Raw genomic sequence first — 25,065 nt, 5'->3', positions numbered from 1 at the left:
TTTCTTGCCTCCAGAGTTCTGAATATGATTTTATTCTACCAACAAACTGCATTTGTGCAAGATTTGTGAGGTAAAAGGAAGCAAGGTTGACAGTAGCAGCAGGCTCAGATAAGAGTTTTTTTCAGCAAATTTCATTGATAATTGCCAGACTTGAGGCCTCAGGGCTTCAGGGCAGCTGGGAGTGGGCAGCCATTTCTGGCAGTTTCCTGGCTTTGGATTGCAGTTGTGTGATGTGATCTGAAAGCCAGTGGTAGCTTCTTGATTTTGGTTCCTCCAGCCCTACTAACAATTTTGTGAACTCCTAATTCCTTATATTAATTTCTTTCTGCTCAAAATACACAGAATAAGCTCTGTCTTCTGTGTGAATCTTGTCTGGTACCACCAAGATCTTAGACATATCAAGGCTCCAAGATCTCTTAATTTTTAGATATTTTCTGAGGATTCACAGTCATGGCACAATGGCTTCTTCATTCTCTACTCGTTCAAGACAAAGTTTCCTGTATTCATTAAATGTGACTTGCATTTTCTAGGCTGCCCACGCTCAAGGCAAATATAAGTCCATAACAATGATTTAAAAAAGTTGTATTCACCTGTTCTGCTGGAACTACAGTTTCACGTTTAAAAAAATAAAATTAAATTCCCAGTATATTGTAATATACAGGCTAATCCACAGCTCCCACCTGGCACTCCTGTGACTTTCATGACTTAACCTGCTTAACTGTCACAGTCCTCCATTGTTCTGGGCTGAGACCTGATTGACTTAGTGCCTCTCAGACAACATTGGGCTTTTCTGTAGGGCTATTGGTGACAATCAACAATGCCTAGAGAGCCGTAGACATATATATATAAAAGCAAGACATGGGTGTAAAAGGAAGAGAAGGCACAATACAAGAGAGGAAAGAATAAAAAATAAAGAACTTGAAAACAAAGGGGAACAGTTTATGACTCAGATTCTCCAACCTCTGAACGTAGCTCAGAATTTACTTGGTTTAGAGCAGGTTCCCAGCCACCTGGTGGAACATGATTGTGGGGTAGAAAGGGGCGAAGACAAAGATTCCCAGAGACAGGAGTTTCTGATTTTATTAGACACTAAGAAGTTGTTCCATTGATGATTAAACTTTACTCGAAGACAGTTGGAATATGAGGCAAGCTACTCAATTTAAAAATAAAGAAGTCACTGGTGTCTTTTAAAAGTTCTTCTGTCACAGCCATTATCTGTGGCATGACAACTGATGACAATAGAACCAATTGTCATATCACAAATGGTGGATTAAGGGATGAACGAGTGAACTAGGTGGGTGGATAAGCCTATTATAACTGAGAATACAGTTTGACTAATACAGGGAACTGCTGGGGAACCAAAAAAGAAAAAAAAACCCCAAGAAAAAAAACACTACTTAAAAAAAATAAAAGAACATTGAGAGAAAAACTCATGCGGGGAACTTAAAAAAAAGAAGTTGAAAACAATGTACACACGGTACAAAAAAAAAGTCTATGCTTATTTCCCACTCGAGTCCCACTTCTAAATTTCACTGATGGAACAGGCAGAAATCACAGCTACATGTGGCTGCCTGCGTGTGTATGTGAACTTAAAAACCATTTAAGTTACCTGAATTACATAAATGATACCATTTCACGTTGTACATTTGCCTCTGGTGTGTAAAACAATTTAGATTACTAATAATGAACCCACAAGTTCCCAGTGAATAATTTTCCACCTTTAGCTCTATACAAGTCAGATTTTAAAAACAAAAATGTATGGTAAACCTTTATAAAATCTTGTTGGAAATTGTTAAATCTCTTCTTAACTGACACCTGGAAGTAAGCTGACTAAGGAATTAATCTGAATGTTTTGGTATCTTGCACATTATTAATTTGATTTTTTTGAGACAGCCTTTGCTATTGCATTAGGGATATTGAAGTCCCTAAGAAATTCACCTGCTCCTCAGGAGAAAAGACCTGGTCATCTGCTCCCACAAAGATTACAGCCTAGGACACACCCTGGGCAGTTCTACTCTGTCCTATAGGGTCGCTATGAATTGGAATCGACTCGATGGCACACAGCAACAACAAGAAAAATCAAGAGACTACTCATTACTTATTAATAGATATGTCTTATTACTCTTCTACTCAGTATTTTAGTGCAGGAAAGCTGTTTTTATAGACTAGGTTGAAATCAAGGTCACTTGGCAAAAATAGATTTTACAGAGAAGGGAAAACTGGTAATCTACTGCAATGATAATTGAAAAAGTTTTCTTCTCTGATGGGTGATAACGTTTGCTAGTATTTCTTTTATTAACCAATTAGATATCATAAGGGGAATACAAAAAATTGTAAAATGTTCATGCATACATTAAAATGACTAACATTAGCTTTCATTTCATAAAATGAAAAATTTCTACTAAAACTATTCATATAAAAATAAAATGTTAATATGCTTGTCATCATCTTGGCACCTTGGTGCTTAGTTCTGTTATGTTTACCTAAGGTCAGTGGTTCACCAGTCTTGGCTGCACATTAGAATTATCTGGGGAGATACAAAAATCCTTATGCCCAGGCAGCTGCTCAGACTAATAAATCAGAATCTCTCAAGGTGGAACATGATATTTTTTTAAATGTTCCAGGTAATTCCAGTGTACCACTGTCTTAGTTATCTAGTGCTACTACAACAGAAACACCACAAGTGGGTGGTTTAACAAACAAATTTATTTTCTCACAGTTTAGGAGGCTAGATGTTCGAATTCAGGATGCCACTTTAGGGGAAGGCTTTGTCTCTCTGTAGGCTCTTGTCTATTCTGAACTTCTGCTCCTGGGCGATCTTCATCTTGCTTTGTTTGCTTGTTTAATCTCTTTTCTGTCTCAAAAGAGATTGACCCAAGACACACCCTACACTAATCCTGTCTCATTAACATAACAAAAACGATCCATTCCCAAATGGGATTGTAACAACAGGCATAAAAACCCGGTTGCCCATCAAGTTGGTTCGGACTCATAGTGACCCTACAGGACACAGTAGAACTGCCCCATAAAGTTTCCAAGCAGCAGCTGGTGAATTCGAACTGCCGACCTTTTGGTTAGCAACCAAGCTCTTAACCACTCTGCCACCAGGGCTCCCAAACTATAGGCATAAAGGTTGGAATTTACAGCACATATTTTTAGGAGACATAATTCAATCCATAACAACCATTGAGGGTTGAGATCCAGCGACTTAAGTAGTCTCTGATCAAGGCTCAGTTTAATCATCACCTCTGTTAGGATCATTCTCTCCTCTGCACTAAAAGAAGACATAGCAATCATATCATTTCACTTTTCACCGTCTTATAATCTTCAGCACCTAATAGGACCTTGTCTTAGTTTGCCAGTGCTGCAACAAAAAATACCACAAGTACGTGGCTTTAAATAACAGAAACTTATTATCTCACAGTTCCGGAGGCTAGGAGTCTGAATTCAGGGTATAGGCTCTAGGGGAAGGTCTTTCTTTGTCTCTTTTAGCTGCTAGTAGTGGTCTGCAATCCTTGGTGTTCCTGGGCTTGTAGCTTCATCAGCCTTTGTCTTCATATGGTCTGTTCTCTGTGTGTATCTCTTTCTGTGTCTATAAAACAAAAACAAGCCAGTTGTCATTGAGTTAATTCCAACTCATGGTAACCCCATGTGTGTCAGAGTAGAGCTGTGCTCCATAGGGTTTTCAATGGCTGATTTTTTTAGAAATAGATCACTAGCCCATTCTTCCAAGATGCCCCTGGGTAGATATGAACCTTCAACTTATCCCTTAGTAGCTGAGCTCAATAACAGTTTGCACCACCCAGGAAAGCCTCTGTCATTGTCCATCCTTTTATAAAACACCACCCAGAAAGGATTATGTTTAAGATCCACTCTACTCTAGTATGACTTCATTAACACAACAAAAGAAAACGCCTATTTCCAGTGGGATTACAGTACAGGTATAGGGTGTTAGGACTTCAAGATATATTTTTGAGGGGCATGATTCAATCTATAACAGTGCCCAATAATACAATGAATGAACGAACACACTTATTTCCAAACATGGCCAGGGAAGAAGGTCACCACTATTTAAAGACATCAAATTCATATACAGAGATGATGTGACTCATTTACTTGCATTATACAGCTCTGAGTCACCTGGCACTTGGCCAGTTGAAGTTTCAGGACCTGATGTTTCAGATCCTCATCCAATAGACATTTTTATCTTGGGAGCTGGGGTGATGATGCAGCTGACTGAATCAGTGCAGCGATTTTCTTCAGGAAGCAGTGGGAAGTCAGTCACTGTGGCCCCATGCTTACGTAACCATATGTTACACAAGCATGACCCATGGAATGTGATACAAACATTATTTTTGTCTCCCTCCAACACTTTAAACTCTATTCTGTGGGGAATAAATGTGGATCAAGTCTTGGGCAGCCTGAGGGTTGGTCACTCTCAGGGTTAGTCAGTTTCAGTTGTAAAACGTTATCATTGTAGGAACTTATTATATTCAGTCTCACTTACTGGTTGAAACTCCAAACTGGAGTCAGGGTTAAACTGTTACCCTTCTCCTGCCCTGACCTGCTTCAAAGGCCTGCAGTGGGAAGTTTGTGGTCCTCCACTCTCCCCTTTCTCCTAGTTCACCTGTGCTACCTGTGGTGCCTCTCTGACCGGGGTCAAAAAAGGAAGAAGAAAGAAAAGAAAGGGAATATAACAGTTGTTACTTGGCTAAGACCCCTGGATGGGCCTGGTAGGTGCAATAATTGGTTCTTTTTCTGACTGAGGGGTTTTCATGGATCTCCAGAGGCTTCTTGTTGAACCCCTTGCTTTTGTGGTTCCATTGACCTGCAGAGATCAATCTCTATTCTGAGAAGCCACTTGTGACACATTCCTCACCCATAAGTACACTTCTAGCCTCTTTTAACTGAGGTCTCCATGCCCCTCTGGGCAGCTCTGTTAGACCACAAACACCGCACATTGCTCTTCTTCTTGTCTCACGATGATCTACAGGAAGCACTTATGAGCTCCTTGCTTCCTCAGGATCTGGGGTCAGGCCCATCTCTATACAGCAGCATCCTTCTGATTACTCCAGTAAGGCAGTAGCTTCTAGATCTCTGGGGTTTAAGAGTCAGGCACTAATTAGAGTCTGTTTTACCTTTCTTAGGCCTGAGTAAGGCACCAGTTTTCTTTGTCTCCCAATTACAGGGAGCGCATTCCAGAGCTGTCCACATGATTGCTTTGAAGTCCCTGTCTTCAAGATACACCCCTACTGTCTAGCAGGTGCACCTCCACTGTCATAGGTCGGCTTCCCTAGAAACAAAGCCTGAAATGGGGATACTTGCCCAAGTGATTTACTGAGGAAATGTTCTCATTAGAAGAGGAGTGAGGAAAACAGGGTAACGCTGGGGAGCTAAGCAAGAACATGACCCCAGTTGGAGACTAGCTTTAGTCTGATCCCATGGGAAAGTTCTACAGCCCAAACTGCACTGCAAAGATAGTTCCACCTTGAGGTAAGGGGTTCAGTTTTTGTACTCTCCTCCTAGTTGGGCTAGAGTTGGCTGGGGTGCTAGGATGAGGTTGTGTAGCCTCCCAGGAGCTGTCTGGCTGAGGGTAATTCTCTAAACAAGAGTGCAGCTGAATGTTATTATAAGGCAAAAACAAGCCTCTTAGCACCAGTTGGCCAAGGGGATTGGGAAGAGCATTAACAACGTTCACTACACCGACCCCATCTCCACTCACAACACGGCCTCTCTCTCTCTCTCTCTCCCTAAAGATACCTTCCTCCCCAATCTCACCCTTCTACGCTCTCTGGCTCCTGTTTATGTTCTTGATCTCTTGGAGCAATTTAAGGATTATGGAACAAATTCTTGGAGACATTTCCTTTTAAATGTACTAAGGGGGCAAGGGGAGGGAAATTGGTGGCATAGCGGGTAAGAGCTCGACTGCTAACCAAAAGGCCGGCAGTTTGAATCCTCCAACCACTCCTTGGAAATCCTATGGGACAGTTCTCCCTATAGGGTGGTTATGAGTCAGAATTGACTTGGTGGCAATGGGTTTGTTTTTGTTATTTTTTAAGAGGAGTAGTAGGGATCTTTCTCACACTTTGGTATGTAACATCTAGCATATCACCCCCTCAATTGAAATGGAGGCAAGAGGAGTTCCATTCTGGGGTGGCAATAGTCTGTTATGGCAAAAACCATCCAGGGCCGAATGCTGATGGTACTCTAGTTTGCCCTGTCCCATACCTGTCTTACTCATCTATGCCAAGAAATTTGGAAGACAGCTACCCAGTGAACCGACTAGAAGAAATTCATATTTTTGCCCATTCCAAAGAAAGGTGATCCAACAGAATGTGGGAATTATGGGACAATATCATTACTATCACACACAATTAAAATTTTCCTGAAGATAATTCAGAAAACAGTTGCAGCAGTACATCGACAGGGAACTGCCAGAAATTCAAGCTGGATTCAGGAGAGGACATGGAAAGAGGTATACCATTGCTGATGTCAGATGGATCTTGGCTGAAAGCAAAGAATAACCAGAAAGATGTTTACCTGTGTTTTACTGACTATATGCAAAGGCATTTGACTGTGTAGATCATAACAAATTATGGATAACATTGAGAAGAATGAGAATTCCAGAACACTTTATTGTGCTCATGAGGAACCTGTACATAGACCAAGAGGCAGTCATTTGAACAGAACAAGGCGATATTGCATGGTTTAAAATCAGAAAAGATGTATTTCACCATACTTTTTTTTTTTTTTATTCAATCTGTATGCTGAATAAATAATCCAAGAAGCTCGACTATCTGAAAACACGTACCAGGATTAAAGGAAAACTCATTAACCACCTGCCATATGCAGATGACACAACTTTGCTTGCTAAAAGTGAAGAGGACTTGAAGGACTTACTGGTGAAGATCAAAGATTATAGCCTTCAGAATGGATTACACCTCAACATAAAGAAAACAAAAATCCTCACAGCTGGACTAATAAGCAACATCGTGGCAGATGGAGAAAAGATTGAAGTTGTCAAGGATTTCATTTTACTTGGATCCACAGTCAGAGCCCACAGAAGCAGCAGTCAAGAAATCAAACAGTATTGCATTTGGGCAAATATAATGCAAAAGACCTGAGGACTAAGGTATGCTTGACCCAAGCCATGGTAGTTTCAATGAAACCCATATGTATGCAGTAGCTGGACAATGAATAAGGAAGACCAAAGAACTGATGCCTTTGAATTATGATGTTGAGAAGAATATTGAATATACTGTGGACTGCCAGAAGAACAAACAAATCTGTCCTGGAAGCAGTACAGCCAGAATGCTCATTAGAAACAAGGATGGCGAGACTTTGTCTCACATACTTTGGACAAGTTATCAGGAGGCACCAGTCCCTGGAGAAAATGTTAGGTAAAGCAGAGTGTCAGCAAAAAAGAAGAAGACCCTCAACAAGATGGATTGATACAGTGGTTGCAACAATGCACTCAAACACAGCAATAATTGTTTGAGGATAGCACATGACCAGGCAGCGTTTTGTTCTGTTGTACATAAAGTCACTGTGAGTCAGAACCATCTTGATGGCACCAAACAACAACAACTAAACATACCTGACCAGCTTGACTGAGCTATATTACCTATCTGGTCCCAATGGGTAACTGGGCTCATAGCTGCTTACTTATGGCATTTAGCTAGTATCATATAGATAGTGACAGACTTGGGTAGAGGCCCATGTCAGAATTGGAACTTGGAAATCAACGGGACAGAAAATGCCCAAAGGGTGAAAAAAAAAGTCCCCCCTGGTCCAGAAGTGGCATTTGGCATTGAACCTATTTGGGATGGGCATTCAGCCAGATTGGTAAAATGCAGTATTTTGAAGTACATTTATGCACTCCAGTGCATGGATTGAGTGACAGGTCATGGGTGGTAGTCTAAACAGGTCAGCAAGAGGTGGCACTTCAGGAAATTGGGAAGAGTATGATGATGCAGGGTCTTGTGGCAAACCATTGGTTGGCATCAGAAAATTTTGGCATGGATCAACAAAGCCTCAGGCACAGGACTTTGCAGGCAGGAGTCCCAGTTTGGAAGGATGGAGCATTAATCAGAGCAAGGTAGGACCCAATCTTGGAAGGGATGGAATATCAAATATCTGAGCTCAAGACAATAATATGAGAACTAGGTTACTGTTGGTAGAACTGGGACCTAGAAAATAGTTGACTTGTTGCAGAGCCACCTGGGCTACTGTCTTAGTTATCTAGTGCTGCTGTAACAGAAATACCACAAGTGGATGCCTTTAACAAACAAATTTTTTCTCTCCTAGTCTAGGAAGCTAGAAGTCCAATTTCAGGGCACCAGCTCCAGGCGAAGGCTTTGTCTCTCTGTCGTTTCTGGGGGCAGGTCCTTATCATCAATCTTCTCCTGGTCTAGGAGGTTTTCAGCACAGGGACCTCAGGTCTAAGGGACACGCTTTGCTCCTGGCACTTCTTACTTGGTGGTAAGAAGCTCCTCTTTCTGCTCTTTTCTCTCTTTTATGTCTCAAAAGAGATTGACTCAAGAGACAACTTTTATCTTGTAGATTGAGTCCTGCCTCATTAACTTACCTGCCTCTGTTTCTGCCTCATTAACATCATAGAGGCAGGTTTTACAACACATAGAAAAATCACATCAGATGACAAAATGGTGGACAACTGGGAATCATGACTAGCCAAATTGACACACATTTTTTGGGGGACACAAATCAATGCATAACAACTTTTGACCCTGGATTCTGTAAGTTCCTCTTTACTGAGGTCCTAGAGCTTGGGATGGGGCCTGGAGGGATCTGTTAGTTGAGAGTTTAGTTGTGAAGAGTGAAGTGTTTCAGAGTCAGGCAACTGAGCCAGTAACGACATTCCCTGTCCAGCATCCTTTTCTAGGCACCCCACTTACTATTTATCATTCACTAGTAAACTCAACCTTCACATAAGTAAAAGACTGATTGTATTAGTTTCCTAGGGCTGCCATATCAAAATACCACAAACTAGATAGCTTATCAGAACAGGACTTTATTGCCTCACAATTTTTGAGGCTAGTAGTCCAAATTTAGGGTATCAGCAGAGCCATGTTTTCTCTTAAGGCTCTAGGGGAAGATCCTTTCCTTGTCTTTCCTGGTCTCTGGTAGCCCCATGTGTTCCTTGGCTTGTAGATGCATCTTCACATGGCCCTGGTCCCTCTCTGTCTGTCTCTGTTTCTTTTTCTCTTTTATAAGGAGTCACTCAGATTGTATTAGGACCCACCCTACTCCAGTATGACCTCATGTTAACTAGCTGATAACATCTTCAAAGACCCCATTTCCAACAAGGTCACATTCAAGGTTTCGGGGCATAAATTTTGGGGGGACACAATTCAATCCATAGGACTGCCTTAACCCTGAATCTTTATTAGATCTCTTCTCATACTTACATATACCAAAGCTGGAATAAAACAAAGGGAAAATTCTGAGAATTTTTCAGCTTGGCAGCAGGTGAAAAAACAAGCCCATGGTGCTGTCAAGTACCATGTGAAACAACAATGGCACTTGTCAACTGTTACTTTAGTGAGCATTACATTTGATAAAATAGCCCAGCTGTACAAAAGAGGGAGAAAAGTAAGTGACAGCTATAGAGACAGATGGTAAAAGGCTTGTCTCTGCAGCTACAGATACAACATTTTTCTGAAATACTGTTAAAAGTGACCTGCTTAGATAATTGTGCTTCACTGTGAAATGACTCTAGTTTCTACGGCGTGTTTCTTTTTGTTAAGTTGTGGAAAAGATAAATCATTCAATCAAGAAAAAAAAAAAATCAGCCAGGAATGAACACATAATAACACCAACCAGTATACAGTTAATTCAACCCTACAAGCTAAGCGCTATTATTATCTCCATTTGCATGTGAGGAAACAGAAGCTAGGGAAAGTAAAATAAGGTACCGAAGTACACACCACTGGTGAGAAGGAGAATCTGATTTGGAGCAGCTCTGCCTGTCCCCGGAAACAAAGTGTTTTACATCCTCACCCGTGGTACAAGCCCTGATGAGCGGAAGGGACATTGCTAGTTGGCCACCCTTGTGTTGAGTCTCTTTCTTCTCTTCAGCAAGAGAATCCCTTGTTTATTCACAGTGGCAATACTACAGAACTTTAAGTTACCAATTGGTCAATTCATTGCATTATGGCCCCAGTTAATGGGTTTCCTGTTCCCATGCCATTTGCAATGAGACTTGTAATAATGCTGGTGATAGCCAATCATAACAATAATAGTTAAAATAAGCAGTTGCCCTCAAGTCAATTCCAACTCATGCCAACCCCACGTGTGTCAGAGTAGAACTGCACTCTGTAGGGTTTTTGATGGCTGATTTTTCAGAAGTAGAGTATCAGGCCTTTCTTTCAAGGTGCCTCTGGGTAAACTCAAACCACCAACCTTTCAGATAGCAGGTGAAAGTGCATTAGCACCTTCCAGGGTCTCTGTCATAGTAATTGTTGTTGTTAGGTACCATCTAGTCCATTTTGACTCATAGCAACCCTGTGTACCACAGAACGAAACACTGCCGGTCCTGCGCCATGCTCAGAATCGTTGTTATGCTCGAGCCCATTGTTGCAGGCACCGTTTCAATCCATATTGTTGAGAGTCTCCCTCTTTTCCGCTGACCCCATACTTTACCAAGCATGATGTCCTTCCCCAGGGACTGATCCTTCCTAACAACATTTCCAAAGTATGGAAGACACAGTCTTGCCATCTTTGCTTCTAAGGAGCATTCTGGTTGTACTTCTTCCATGACAGATTTGTTCATTCTTTTGGCAGTTCATGGTATATTTAATATCCTTCGCCAACATCGCAATTCAAAGGCATCAATTCTTCTTTGGTCTTCCTTATTCATTGTCCAGCTTTTGTATGCACATGATGTGATTGAAAATACCATGGCTTGGGTCAGGAGCACCTTAGTCTTCAAGGTGACATCTTTGCTTTTCATCATAATAGCTAACATTTAATCAGAGCTTACTATGTGTTAGTTACTGTTCTATATACTTTATATAGATTATGGCATTTATTAATTTACTTATTTGTTAATAAATTGGTTATATAGAATTTATGATGTGTTTTTTCATGTAAACCATATTATAAAAAATAATAATAATAATAGCTAAAGTTCCCAGTGAAGGCATTGGCGAAAAGCAAGTCTCCAGGAATTGACAGAAAAACAATAGAGATGTTTCAACAAACGGATGCATCGCTGGAGGTGCTCGCTTGTCTATGCCAAGAAATATGGAAGACAGGTTCCTGGCCAACTAACTGGAAGAGATCCATATTTATACCTGTTCCCAAGAAAGGTGATCCAACAGAATGCAGAAATTGTAGAACAATATCATTAATATCACATGCAAGCAAAATTTTTGCTGAAGATCGTTAAAAAATGGCTGCAGCACTATATCAACAGGGAACTGCCAGAAATTCAGGCTGGTTTCAGAAGAGGACCTAGAACCAGGGCTATCATTGCTGATGTCAGATGGATCCTGGCTGAAAGCAGAGAATACCAGAAGGATGTTTACCTGTATTTTATTGACTATGCAAAGGCATTTGACTATATGGATCGTAACAAATTATGGATAACATTGCAAAGAATGGGAATTCCAGAACACTTAATTGTGCTCATGTGAAACCTTTACATAGATCAAGAGGCAGTTGTTCAGACAAAACAATGGGATACTGCCTGGTTTAAAGTCAGGAATGGTGTGCATCAAGGTTATATCCTTTCACCATACCTATTCAATCTGTATGCTGAGCAAATAATCCAAGACGCTGGACAATATGAAGAAGAACAGGGCATCAGGATTGGGGGAAGACTCACTAACAACCTGTGTTATGCAGATGACACAACCTTGCTTTTTGAAACTGAAAAGGATGTGAAGCACTTACTAATGAAGATCAGAAACCCCAGCCTTCAGTATGGGTTGCACCTTAACATAAGGAAAACAAAAATCCTCACTACTGGACCAATAAGCAACATCATGATAAATGGAGAAAATATTGAGGTTGTCAAGGATTTCATTTTACTTGATTTCACAATCAACACCCGTGGAAGCAGCAGTTAAGAAATCAAATGACACATTGCACTAAGTAAATCTGGTGCAAAGGACCTCTTTAAAGCATTGAAAAGCTAAGATGTCACCTTGAAGGCTAAGGTGCACCTGACCCAAGCCATGGTATTTTCAGTTGCATCATATGCATGTGAAAGCTGGACAATGAATAAGGAATACCGAAGAAGAATTGATGCCTTTGAATTGTGGCGTTGACGAAGAATATTGAATATACCATGGACTGACAAAAGAACGAATAAATCTGTCTTGGAAGAAGTGCAACCACTTGTAAGCAAGGATGGCGAGACTGCATCTTATATACTTTGGAAATGTTATCAGGAAGGATCAGTCCCTGGAGAAGGACATCACGCTTGGCAAAGTACAGGGTCAGCAGAAAAGAGAAAGACCCTCAATGAGGTGGATTGACACTGTGGCTGCAACAATGAACTCAAGCATAACAGTGATTGTGAGGATGGCGAGGGACTGGGCAGTGTTTCGTTCTGTTGTGCATAGGTCGCTATGAGTTGGAACTGACTCAACAGCACCTAACAACAACAACAACAACAAAGTTCCCAGTTGATTCATTAAAGCACTATATGATCCATAATGCCATGAAAACGAAGTTCTTGTCCGAGTTTTAGGTCCTGCGAGTAGAGATAAAGTAAGAATGAGAGAATAGAGAATACTTTTACTCTGGGAAATTTTTAAATAGGTGGCTTGGGTCTTTGGCAGTCTCTTGATACTTCTCTGTGTCTCTACTTGTCCCCTCTGAGGATCGATGCCCATCGTCCTTGTGTGGCCCATGTCCATAGGCTTTATCGAACCCCTCCCATGTGCCTCACGATTCAAACCCCAACTTCAATCAAAATCAATGAGCCTTGCTCAGTGCAGACATTTCAGATGGACGTTCAGAGAAATATAATCTAACTAAAGTGATTAACACCAATCTGTAAATGACCCAGAGTTGCTTAATTTTTCAGTTGGTACTGTTTATTTTATTATTATTATTTTTAATCTAATTAGGAAATTGTCAAAAGGAAGTTCAGGCAGTTGGGAGTTAGTAAAACCAAAACCAAATCTGTTGCCATCGAGTTGATTCCAACTCATAGCGTCCCTATAGGACAGAGTAGAACTGCCCCATAGAGTTTGCAAGGAGCACCTGGTGGATTTGAGCTGCCGACCTTTTGGTTAGCAACCATAGCTCTAAACCTCTATGCCACCAGGGTGAGTGGGGGCCCATTATTCTGAGGTTGGCAGGCATTAAGTGGAGAGAGGGCTCTGCTGTCTAAAGTATTTTCATTGTGTGGTAAATCTTCAGCCTTTAAAAGTCAATTTTTATTTTACAAACAGTTGGATTCATAAACTGAATTTGAAAGCCACTCTGAAAAGAGAATGTTTAAAGTGTTTTGAGTGAATGCAGCATCATTTGAACAAATGACTGGCCTTTCAAGGTATCTGTTTTGCGTAGGACAATACTAATAGGGAGGTAATTCTGGGATGTTTATCAGGGGGAACACCTCCCTTCTCAAACTGCCTCATTAATAAATGACCATTGAATGAGTTACCCTGTAGTCATACCCATATGCATAGTTCGTGTGTTATTGTGCATATGGTCACATCCAGTGCTGGTCCTGCCATTGGAAGAAACGTGTGAAAATGGTCTACCTACTGGAATAATTGCAGACAGGGTGCCTCATCATACAAAGTTATAGGCACTGTTATGGTTACCCAAAGGCTGTCATTGAACAAGTCAAGATAATCACAAGATAAGATGATGACCATGCTTCCTGCCTTTTTATATACACAAGTTCCTGAACCAACAATGCTGGAATAGACTTGACCACCGTCTTCTCTAAGTTATTACTTAGCCACACAGGAAAACCATGACCACGAAGTACGGATTAGAGCGAGGCCCAGGATCAGCAGGAAGCAGCATCCCTGGGCAATGCAGCATTGCAAGTCCCCATTTTTTCCTGTCTTAACACAGCTATGCGAAAAAGTATTAGGCAGTGTGCTTACTTCCACATGTCGCACTGCAAATAGGAGAAAGGGTGGCCAGAAAATCTGGGATAGGAGGCTGCAGCACCTAGCCGTCACCCCGCTCCTTTCCTACACTGTTGCACAAGGGGCAGCATCAATGGACTGAGCTTTAGGGATTACCAAACAAAAGAGGGCATCCTATGACAGCCCTCCTCAGGTATCCAGATGTCTTCCTTTGGAACTGGCTTTTAGCCTAACTCTATGTGGCAGGCTACATGAGAAAGACCAGATCTGAGCTCTGGTTCTGGCTTCATCACTAAGCTGGGTGATTTTGGGTACTTCAATAATGAGATCTCAGTTCCCTGAAGGGTTTCCACCAACCCAGTGCCATCGAGTCGATTCCAGTGATCTCTAATGGAACTTCTATAATTGTACTAAAAACAGAATATTTTCTTACACTAGAATTTATGATATTGAATTTTGCCTGAAGTTAGCAGACCATAATCGGGCCACTTGGAAATTTGTTAGTTATGAAATACATTTTCGTCGTCCCAAGATAGAACTATATTCTGTTAATGCTCATATGACCTATACTGTTAGATAAGCCAGCTCAGACTTTTAAATATCAGACTAAGGCTTGTAAATGCAAAGAATAATCACTACTCCCTACGTCCAAACTTTCCACCGATGCTACCTTTGAAACTGTTGTATGTGTGTATGTGTGTGTGTTTCTTTTAAGTGCCTAGTTTAGAGAGTCTCTGGGCTCAGAAGTAGACAGGGAAGACCTGCTGTCAGCAGGAAGAATTCAGGGGAGCCTACAGGATAGATGAAATACAAAAAGAGAAAACCAAAAGGAGATGGTTGGCTCAAAAATAAAATACATCTCTTCCTGGACTAGAAACAAAATGGAGACACTAGTCGTTGAGAAGAGCTGAAGCAGAGGCAAATGGCGGGGTTCTTGTGGAGTAATAGAAAGGCCACATGAGATAAGGGCCAGAGTCAGGCTCACTCCTTGAAGACAAGGAGGGCTGGAGAGGAGAGGTGACACTAAATATTTCTGCACGTGAACAATAAATTTAAAACAAACACTCCTAGTGCAGTGGTTGTAAAGGCAAAGAAACCAAATTTGAGTTACTTCCATTCTGGTAGTCTATGTGACCATTTTAAGTTTTTATTTGTGTTTAAATTTTAAAAGTGATAAAGACTGTAAAAAGTGAGGTGTAATGTTTTTGCTCCTAAGTATACATTTTAACCCATGCGTAAAATGGTTCACTGAATTAAGTAATATTTTAAAAAGTCAAATGTATTCTTTTTAAAGTGTTTATTTTAAAACAATTTAAATAAACAATTTAAAAAGAGAAAATAATTAACCTTCCTGATTATTATGTGACTATTAACTAAAAATGATCTTGTCTTTTAGAAGAGGAGGGTGTTAAAAACTGATCTACTGCAGGTGTCAAATACACTAGGTGTGCCACCGCTTGGGGGGGGAAAACTTAATAAGAAGCCAAGTGTTACTAAGATTTTTTGAGACTTGGGAAAATTACTGGTGAGGAAAGTAATCTGTCATTGCATGTGTGAATTCTTCAGGGAAAGGATGCCAGGGCACACGGATATGCAATAATAAACTTCTTCCTCTACTGGAACAATTGGTCAGGAAAGGTAAGCAGAACTCATTAGCAATTCTCCAAACTTCCAGAAGTAACTAATACTTCAAAGACTAGGTTAGGGATAACAAAAGCATTAAATTAGACATCTGACACCAACCATTTTTCATGAGCCAGATAAGACTCAAAGCAAATTGTTGAGGCAGTAACATGGGATCCTAGAAGAAGCACGGATTTTAGAGAGGATCTGGAATTTGGTTGTGACACCATCAATATTATTAGCTATTGATTCACTGAAAATATTTATCAATTCTCCATTGTGTAAGTGCTTGGAAATACAATGATTCACAAGACAGTTATGATCCCTGTCCCAAAGGAAGATCAAAGGATCCCTCCTACCATCCCCCCCAAAAGTAAACAAATGAATAAAGCAATCTTGAGTTGTTTTAATTGCCATGAAGGAAACAAACAAGTGGCTTCTCATTACTTGCAGGATAAAGACAAAATTCTTAATATGGCTTCCACCAACCTCTCCAACCACACCTTACACTTCTCTCTTGATAGCTCTGTTTGCTCTAGCCACAGTCGTCACTTCTTTCCTCAAAAACACCAAAGCCGCCCTGTTTCAGAGCCTTGACATACTTTGGCCATCTCTACCCCCTTTTTGCCTCAGTTAATTTCTAATTTATTCTCCAGATTTCTGGGCAAATACCATGTTCTTGACTTCTCTGATGACCACTACTGCATATCCACTTCACATCCCCAACTTAAACACAAACAACGGCCAGTTCAGATACCTCCATAGCACCTTGGGCTTTTTCCTCGCGAACCTTGCCACAGCTTCTAATTACTGATTTGTTACGTAATCATTTGTTTAATGTCTGTATTCTCTCCTATCACAACCTGCTATCACTAGACTGTAAGCTTCATGGGGGAAAGGCCCTTCTCCTTTTGACTCACACCATTGAATTCACAGATCTTGACACAATAAATAGTTTTGGAATGAATGAGAGAAAGGATGCATAGATGGATAAATAACCACACTAAGAAAACTGCCAACAGTGTCGTGCCTCAGGAGAACTTTGTGAGGAATGCTGGGCTGCCCAAAGAACTTCCTCATTTCTAGTTTCCCTTCCTTGGCATGCCTCATCAGGTTGTTTTTGTTTTTATATTCTTCTCTTTTTTCTTACTTCCATTTTTAAAATTAAGTTCATCTTAAAATTTTTTTCTTTGTATCCTTTAGGCTTTAGCTCTGTCTGAATTTTTTATCATTCCGTTTCAAAGGTTTCATCTTTCCTTCTCTAGCCCTGAGCCTTTTAAAAAATTATAAATTTTATCTTATTCTACTTGGTTTTGACTCCTAATCTTAATTTGAAGCCCTCGCAGTACAGCGGTTAAGAGCTATGGCTGCTAAGCAAAAGGTCAAAAGTTCAAATCCACCAGCAACTCCTCGGAAACCCTGTGGTTTCTGTCCTATAAGGTTGCTATGAGTCGGAATCAACTCAACAGCAAAGAGTTTGGTTTTTTTGGTTAATCCTTATTTGGAATGTTGAGTTCTAGTCTTAACTGTCCTTTTTTTTTTCTTGCTGCTTTTAGCTTTTTATATAGTTCATTTCAACTCTAATTTTAAGATAAGTATAACCTATTTCATAATTTACTTTTAATTTAATAGATTAAAAGTGATACATTTAAGCATCATTTAATCATCTAAGCTATTTGGAGTCTCTGGTGGTGCAATGGGTTAATGCGCTTGGCTACTGACTGAAAGGCTGGACGTTCATGTTTACCCATACGTGCCTCAGAAGAAAGGCCTGGCAATCTACTGAAAAATCAGAAATTGAAAACCCTATGGTGCATAGTTCTACTGTGACACACGGGGGATTTTGTGAGTCATAATTGACACAACAGCAACTAGTTTATCTTTTATTTAGAGTTTCACCCCATTTGTTCTCTCCTTTACTTCTCATCCCCCTCTGCTTCCCTCATGCCCATCTCCCCACTTCCACTTCACCTCTTGCTTTTGCAGTGGTCACAAAGATGGGAGCCAAAGGAATACAAATAGTAGGGAGAGTTACCTTTGTAAAAATGGAAAGGTGAAGTCTATTTTTTCTAACAATTTTCCCTGCATCAGCCTCTTAGGTCCACTTTGTCAAATTTATTAAGGACGGTTCTTCAAAAAACCTCATAACAGAAGAGTAAGTTGACTCAGTTAATTCTTTCCAGGAAAACAAGCCCCATTTTGCAGTCGGGATATTTGATTTGCTGATACAGTATATTTGTTAACATCCCTTATCATCCAGGCCTTATATAAGGAATTTGGAGGAAACTATACCAACTATGGAGCCCCGGTGATGCAGTGATGAAGAGCTCTGCTGTTAACCAATATGTCAGCAGTTCAAATCCATCAGCTGTTCTTTGGAAACACTATGGGGCAGTTCTACAGAATAGGGTTGCTACGAGTCAGAAATGACTCAGTGGCAAAAGGTTCGGCGGTTAGGTTTATACCAACTATGCATGTCCAGGAAAACTTAAGCCTTGGAAGGGATTCTCTAGGTAGATGCCTCCAGGCCTAATGCTGGTAAGGAGCCGGATGCTGACATACCTCAATAAGTACTTACAGGATGTTCCATAGTAGAGAATATGTAGCCAGTGTCTCAGCACTATTTTTAACAAGCTTGCTGTCATCATTCTTCCAAGGATGCTTCCCTTCCCTCTGGACAGTCTGAGCAGAGGATGGCCTGTGGCTACCCTCAATTCCCTTCTTTCTCCTGAGGACTAGTTAGAAGCTGAAGGGTGTGGGAGTTCTAAAAAGAGGAACATTTATCCCCTTGCTGCAGGGTTAAATTTTAAAATCCTATACCTGGCAATTTGGAAACCCTGGTTGCATAGTGGTTAAGTGCTACAGTTGCTAACCAAGAGGCCGGTAATTTGAATCCACCAGGTGCTCCTTGGAAACTCTATGGTGCAGTTCTACTCCGTCTATAGGGTCGCTATGAGTCGGAATTGACTTGACAGCAGTGGGTTTTGGGTTTATACCTGGCAATTGAGGCCAGAAGAGTAGATTTCTAGGAGGTAAGGAGGGCTCCCTCACTGCTCAGAGGACATGCATCTTGCCAACATTCAAAGAAAAGCCCTTAGGTTAGGGGTTGATGCTGATTTGGTAAACTGTTCTGCCCATCTCTCCAGGAGACAGTTGGATGTTACTCTGGGAGACTAGAATCCTTGAAGGATGACCTGGTCACATAGTCAAGACAAGGCACAGTGCCTGCTTATCCCTGAGTAGCAGGCTTCAGTTGCTTGCCAGCCCGTGGAATTATTCAAATAAGCCAATTACATCTTCCCATAGGAACCAAGAATCACCTCATCATCTTGTCACTACAAAGCCTGCTTCCCACAGCCCTTGCTTATTTGCTCTGTTCCTGAGTACAAACCCTGTGTGGTCCTACATGGTACAATGTCTTCCTCCCTAGGCTGTGAGTACATGTGACTAATAAACTGCTGTCAATCTCACCTGTCCAGTGTCTGGTGTTGTGACTTCAGCCATCCCTATAACCCAAGGACAGGAATCCCTCCCTTACTAATAGGTTGAATAGAGGGCAATCCAAACACTATGAAGTAGACTCTCAGGCTCTTGGATTTCACTCTTACCATTTTTGAGAACCCTCCTTTGACCAACTCACCAGCTAGCCCCATTTCAGCACAGGTGATCTAGAGATCTGCAGATTCGCTTTAGTTTCCTCAAGTGTAAAATGGAGGTAATAAGATCTACCTGTTAGGAGGACTCTATGATATATGAATATAAAGCTGTTGATGTATATATGTCAGTGTCTGGCGCATATATGAAAAAAAAATGAGGTGGTTAATAAAAGCTAGCTGTCTTTACCGGATTTATCTTCATCTTTCCTTTCAGAAATTGACCTGATCCATCAGATTCATGATCCTATTATTTCCAGCACAGAAAAAAATGTATTCAACCTACCTGGGTGTAGAACCTTTCCAGGAGGCTGAGCCCTCTCTCATGCTTAAAATAATTTATTGGATTAGTTCTGTGTTTTATTTTAAAAAGAGTTGAATTTTTCTCAGTCTGAACAAATGGAAATTGTCATCTACTTCCCAATGCTTGAGCCCAGGCAGTTGCTGGGGTAGCCACTAGCTCTGAGATACTCCAAAGTGATAACAGTGGGCCTTGGATTGTAAACAGAGAGGCCCTAGAGCATTTTTCACAACAGAAGTGAGTCATTCCTTGCATCCGGGCCACATTTATGTGCTTCACTCTGAAAGATACCTTCACTTTTTTCCTTAACCTAAAATCAGAATGATCATAACAGCTCTCTAAAAATTTGATTTGAAAGAGTGTATTTTGTTAGGGAATGTAGAATTTTAGTGTTTAGGCATGTGGATTTTTTTAGGGAACAAACCACCACGGGGAAGCCAACTTATCTTGCTAGGAGTCTAAAGCCAGCCTAGGTCAATTTGAGTGGAGTAGACTGGAAAAGAGAGTCAGGGCTCTGTGATGAGATGCTATGGAATTATAAACAAACTAAGCTGGTTATAATAATGATAATAATAATAGTGACATTTATTTTGCCCTTACTATTTACCCTGTTGTGCAAATTTAGTTACTTCCTGGTATGTTAAGCTGACAGCTTTAATATCTTAAATTCAGGAAATTGGAAATAATGATATGTTATAAAGTATTATCTGAAGACAGTGAAGAAGAAAGATTTAGGGACCTCATATCATACATAAAAATCAATCTGAGATGGATTGTAGGCCTAAAAATGAAAGATAAAACACTAAATATCTTAGAAGAAAACATATTATTATATCCCCGGAGAAGACTAAGATTTTGTAAATATAACACAAAAAAAGAAAAAAAGTAACCATAAAAATTCCAGAATACTTAATTGTGCTCATGAGGAACCTGTACATAGATCAAGATGCAGCTGTTCAAACAGAACAAATGGATACTACGTGCTTTCAAGTCAGGAAAGGTGTGCATCAGAGTTGTATCCTTTCACCATACTTAATCTGTACACTGAGCAAATAATCCGAAAAGCTGGAGTATATGAAGAAGAACGAGGCATCCAGATTGGAGGAAGACTCATTAACAACCTGTGTTACGCAGATGACAAAACCTTGCTTGCTGAAAGCCAAGAGGACTTGAAGCACTTACTGATGAAGACCAAGACTACAGCCTTCAGTATGAATTAAGCCTCAGCATAAAGAAAACAAAAATTCTCACTACTGAACAAATAAGCAAATCAAGATAAATGGAGAAAAGATTGAAGTTGTCAAGGATTTCATTTTACTTGGATCCACAATCAATACCCATGGAAGCAGCAGTCAAGAAATCAAAAGATGCATTGCATTGAGCATATCTGCTGCAAAAGACCTCTTTAAAGTGTTAAAAAGCAAAGATGTCTCCTTGAAGACTAAGGTGCCCCTGACCCAAGCCATGGTGTTTTCAATCACCTTGTATGCATGCAAAAGCTGGACAATGAGTAAGGAAGACAGAAGAATTGGTGCCTTTGAATTATGGTGTTCGTGAAGAATATTGAATATACCATGAACTGCCAAAAGAATGAACAAATCTGTCTTGGAAGAAGTACAACTAGAATGTTCCTTAGAAGCAAGGTTGGTGAGACTTAGTCTCACATACTTTGGATAAGTTTTCAGGAAGGATCCATCCCTGGAGAACAGCATCACGCTTGGCAAAGTAGAGGGTCAGCGGAAAAGAGGAAGACCCTCAATAAGATGGATTGACCGTGTGGCTGCAACAATGGGCTCAAACATAACAGCAATCGTGGGGATGGCACAGGACCAGGCAGTGTTTGGTTCTGTTGAAGTGTCTCAATGGCACCTAACAACAACAAAGCAAGAGTAATTTTTTTGACAATATTTTGTGTTTTTGGTGAAAGTTTACATAGCAAGTTGGGTTCCCGTTTGAAAATTTTGACACAAATTGATCAATGACATTAGTTATATTTTTCACATTGTGTCAACATTCTCCTTAATTGTGTTCTGGTTGTTCCATTTCCAGTACTCTAGTTTCCCTGCCCCCTTACCTTCTCATCTTTGCTATGGATTAAATGTTTATCTTTTGGACTCATACAGATGGTTTTTTAGTAGAGCACTGATCTAATGTGTAATATCCTTTTGTGTGTCACTCTGCTTTTCTGCTAAAAGGTGATCTCAGGGGAGCATTAGTTCAAGATTTAAAGAGTGTCTCAGATTTAAAGAGCAATAGTCTCAGGGAGTCCTCTAATCTCAGATGGCCTGGTTACTCTGGCCTTTTTTAAGAATTTGAGTTTTGTTCTGCATTTTTCTCTCATTCTAACCAGATTCTCTATTGTGACCCTGGTCAGATCAGTCGTTGGTGGTAGCCTAGAACCATCTAGTTCTTCTGGTGTCAGAGTTGTTGAAGTTGTGGATTTTGTAGGCTATCAGCCTTATATACTTATTTCCTCTCTGAGATTTTGGATACTTTCTTTTGCTCCTCACGAGTAGAGATCAATAGGTGTATTTTAGATGGTTGCTAACAAGCTTTTAAGACGCCAGGTGCTACCCACTTCACTAGGATGCAGAACGTGAACTTTGTGAACTATATTCTGCCAACTAACTGAGTTAACACATGAGACTATGGTCTGGAGGAAGGGTAATTTTGAGGGTTTTTTTGTTCCATTTTCAGAATTTTCCAAAGTTCTTACAGGAATCTGTATAAGTCGTTTCACATGGCCCTTGTCTACTTTCTCCTCCTCTTGCAGGAAAAGCAGAATCCTGAGAAGACATTATTTTTAATCTCTAGGCATTTCGTTTAAACTGCGTATGGTCAATTCACGCGGTTTGAATTCACCAGGCGCTCCTTGGAAACTCAATGGGGCAGTTCTACTCCGTCCTATAGGGTCGCTATGAGTCGGAATTGACTCAAGGGCACTGGGTTTTACTGGTTTATGGTCAACTCTTCCTTCCAAGATGCATGAATTTCATTCACCCTCTATGTGCTTTTCATCATAATTAGTAGATAGTTTAAAGTTGACTATATTTGGAATTATGCCCCTTTGGAGAATAGTGAGAAATAAACAGGTATTAAGCTTCAAGGAAGTGGTGTGGGGAAATCAGGAAAGGCTTCCTGAGAGAGATGACATTTGATCTGTGTGTCAAGGGATGAGTAGGAATTTGTGCAGTGCAGTGGGAGGAGTGGGAAGAGGAACAGGAAAGTCATTATAGACAAAGAAGAGAGTGTAAGCAAGGCATGAAAAAGAATGACATGTTCATTGGCTGGGAAGGAGTTTGGCATCGCTGGGGAAGAACAGAGGGACAGGAGGCTAGAAAGCAGCTGAGGTCCCTATGTTTATGACTTCCTACCTATGCCAAAAGAGTGTAGTTGTTTGTTGTATAAGATTAGGGAAAGATATAATAGTAAACTATTTGATACAAGTCCTAAAGTTTTGATTTAGAAAATATATCTTTTACAGCAATAGTTTAATAACAAAAATAATGGTGCCTGCATTCATATTCATAACAGAAGGCCCATAAGTAATTATCATTATCACTTAATCCTCAAAACAGGATCATTCTCAAGCTTTAAATTATTTAAATTGATCAGAATCCAAGTAAGGATATGATAAGTGTTATGCCAACTACAGAAGACTTTCAAAATCTCTTCCCCAAGAATTGTAGAACAACTTGGTACTAACATCACCATCCTCCCATACAATGAATTTTCAAGGAGAAGAAGTTACAATATCAAGGATATTAATATTGTAAGGATGCCTGTCATTGTGATTAATAACTACAGACACAATGTCTGTAGCCCACCATAGAACAGCTTTATGGTTTCCCAAAGAACCACTTACAAATGCATAAATGCACTCTTCGTGCTAATGGAGCTGATCTTTTTAGTGGTTGCCCAGGGGAGGAGAGAAGGGACGGAGAGAGGGTGGCTCTTGTGTCACTTCCCATGGCTTCCACACATAACCAACCGTGAAAAGGTAGCTTGCTCTCTGATCAGCACCAAGCCCAAGAGGGAAGAACCAGGCCATCATCTACTCGTGCTTGTCACTTCTAAATTACACCATGAAAGCGGAGGCAATGGGGCATGCCTTGGAATGCACAGGTCTGCAATTGTCCCTGGGGATAAATTCAGCAGGTTAGACAGTGGCTATGTCCAGTTGGTTACCACACTTCCCTAATTGACCACTAGCAGATGTGAATACCGGGACGACCCAATATGCTGTGAGGGAAGAGGCAGTCACTGCTTTCAGATTCAGTTCCTGCAGAAGTCACCAAATAAAATCACCTCGAAGCAGATTCCTAACTGCACAAGAGTTATAAATTGAACGGTACAATACTTTGTTGCTTTTGTTGATTCTGACATTAGCAGAGTCACCTCAGTAATCAGACAAAAGGTAATAATGGGGGAGGAAAATGGAAGGGAATGAATATCGAACAGCTGCTTCACATTTGTTATATAAGGAGGCAGCATGGTGCTGGCTACAAATTCTGCATCCACCCCTTGCTTGCTCTTTGAACTTGGGCACATTTTTTCTCCTCTGTGAACCTCAGTTTCCTCATGTCCACCTTATAAGGCTGCGGGGAAGGAAAAGAGGATCCAGGGTCACATGGCACATAGTAAGCACTTTAAAAAAGTAGGTATTTTGGGTTGTTGTCCTTAATATCATTATCATTTAATCCTTCAAACAGCATCATTCCCATTTTACAGATGTGGACATTAAGACTTAGAGAGATAAGAGATTTGACCATGACTCCAACCCATTCCTAAACAGCACCCATAGTCCTTATTGCTCTGGACCATACCACCCTTCATCATTCAGTTTTGAATAAATGGATTACAGAAATGAGAAGCAGCAAAAAGAGGTCTGTTCACAAATATCCATAAACAAAAAGCTGGGGTGGGTGGCAGGGATCTGTGGCAAATATGAAACCTAGAACTAGACTGTTTGGGCTGAACACTGTCCTTAATTGACTATAGCTATCAAACTGCTTAGATTTTGACTAAGTATTGTTCCTAATTTCTTAAAACTCACATACCTCTTAGGCATTTTGACCAGTCAGAAGAACTAAGATGATAAAAACTCCCCCAGGGAGAAATGAAGCCTGTGGTTTCTTAGCAGCAAAGAGAAAAACAGAGCTTCAGAAGTGAGGTCCTTTTGCCTATGTTACTGTTTTACCTAATCCAAGCTTGAGGGTGACCTATTATTAAAAAAAAGAAAAGAAAAAGATTGTTTTCTGATTCTGATTTTATAAGATGTACAGTTCCTGAGCACTGTAAGGTCAATTTTTAATTTAGAAAAAATAGGTTTTTATAGCAATTACTCCTGAAACCCTCCCCCCACCAAAAAAAAAAAAGGAAAAGAAAAGAAAAAGCTTTGTATATC

Source organism: Elephas maximus, chromosome 4 (genome assembly GCF_024166365.1).
Source record: "Elephas maximus indicus isolate mEleMax1 chromosome 4, mEleMax1 primary haplotype, whole genome shotgun sequence".
Taxonomy (NCBI): domain Eukaryota; kingdom Metazoa; phylum Chordata; class Mammalia; order Proboscidea; family Elephantidae; genus Elephas; species Elephas maximus.
Note: the sequence above shows the minus strand (reverse complement) of the source record.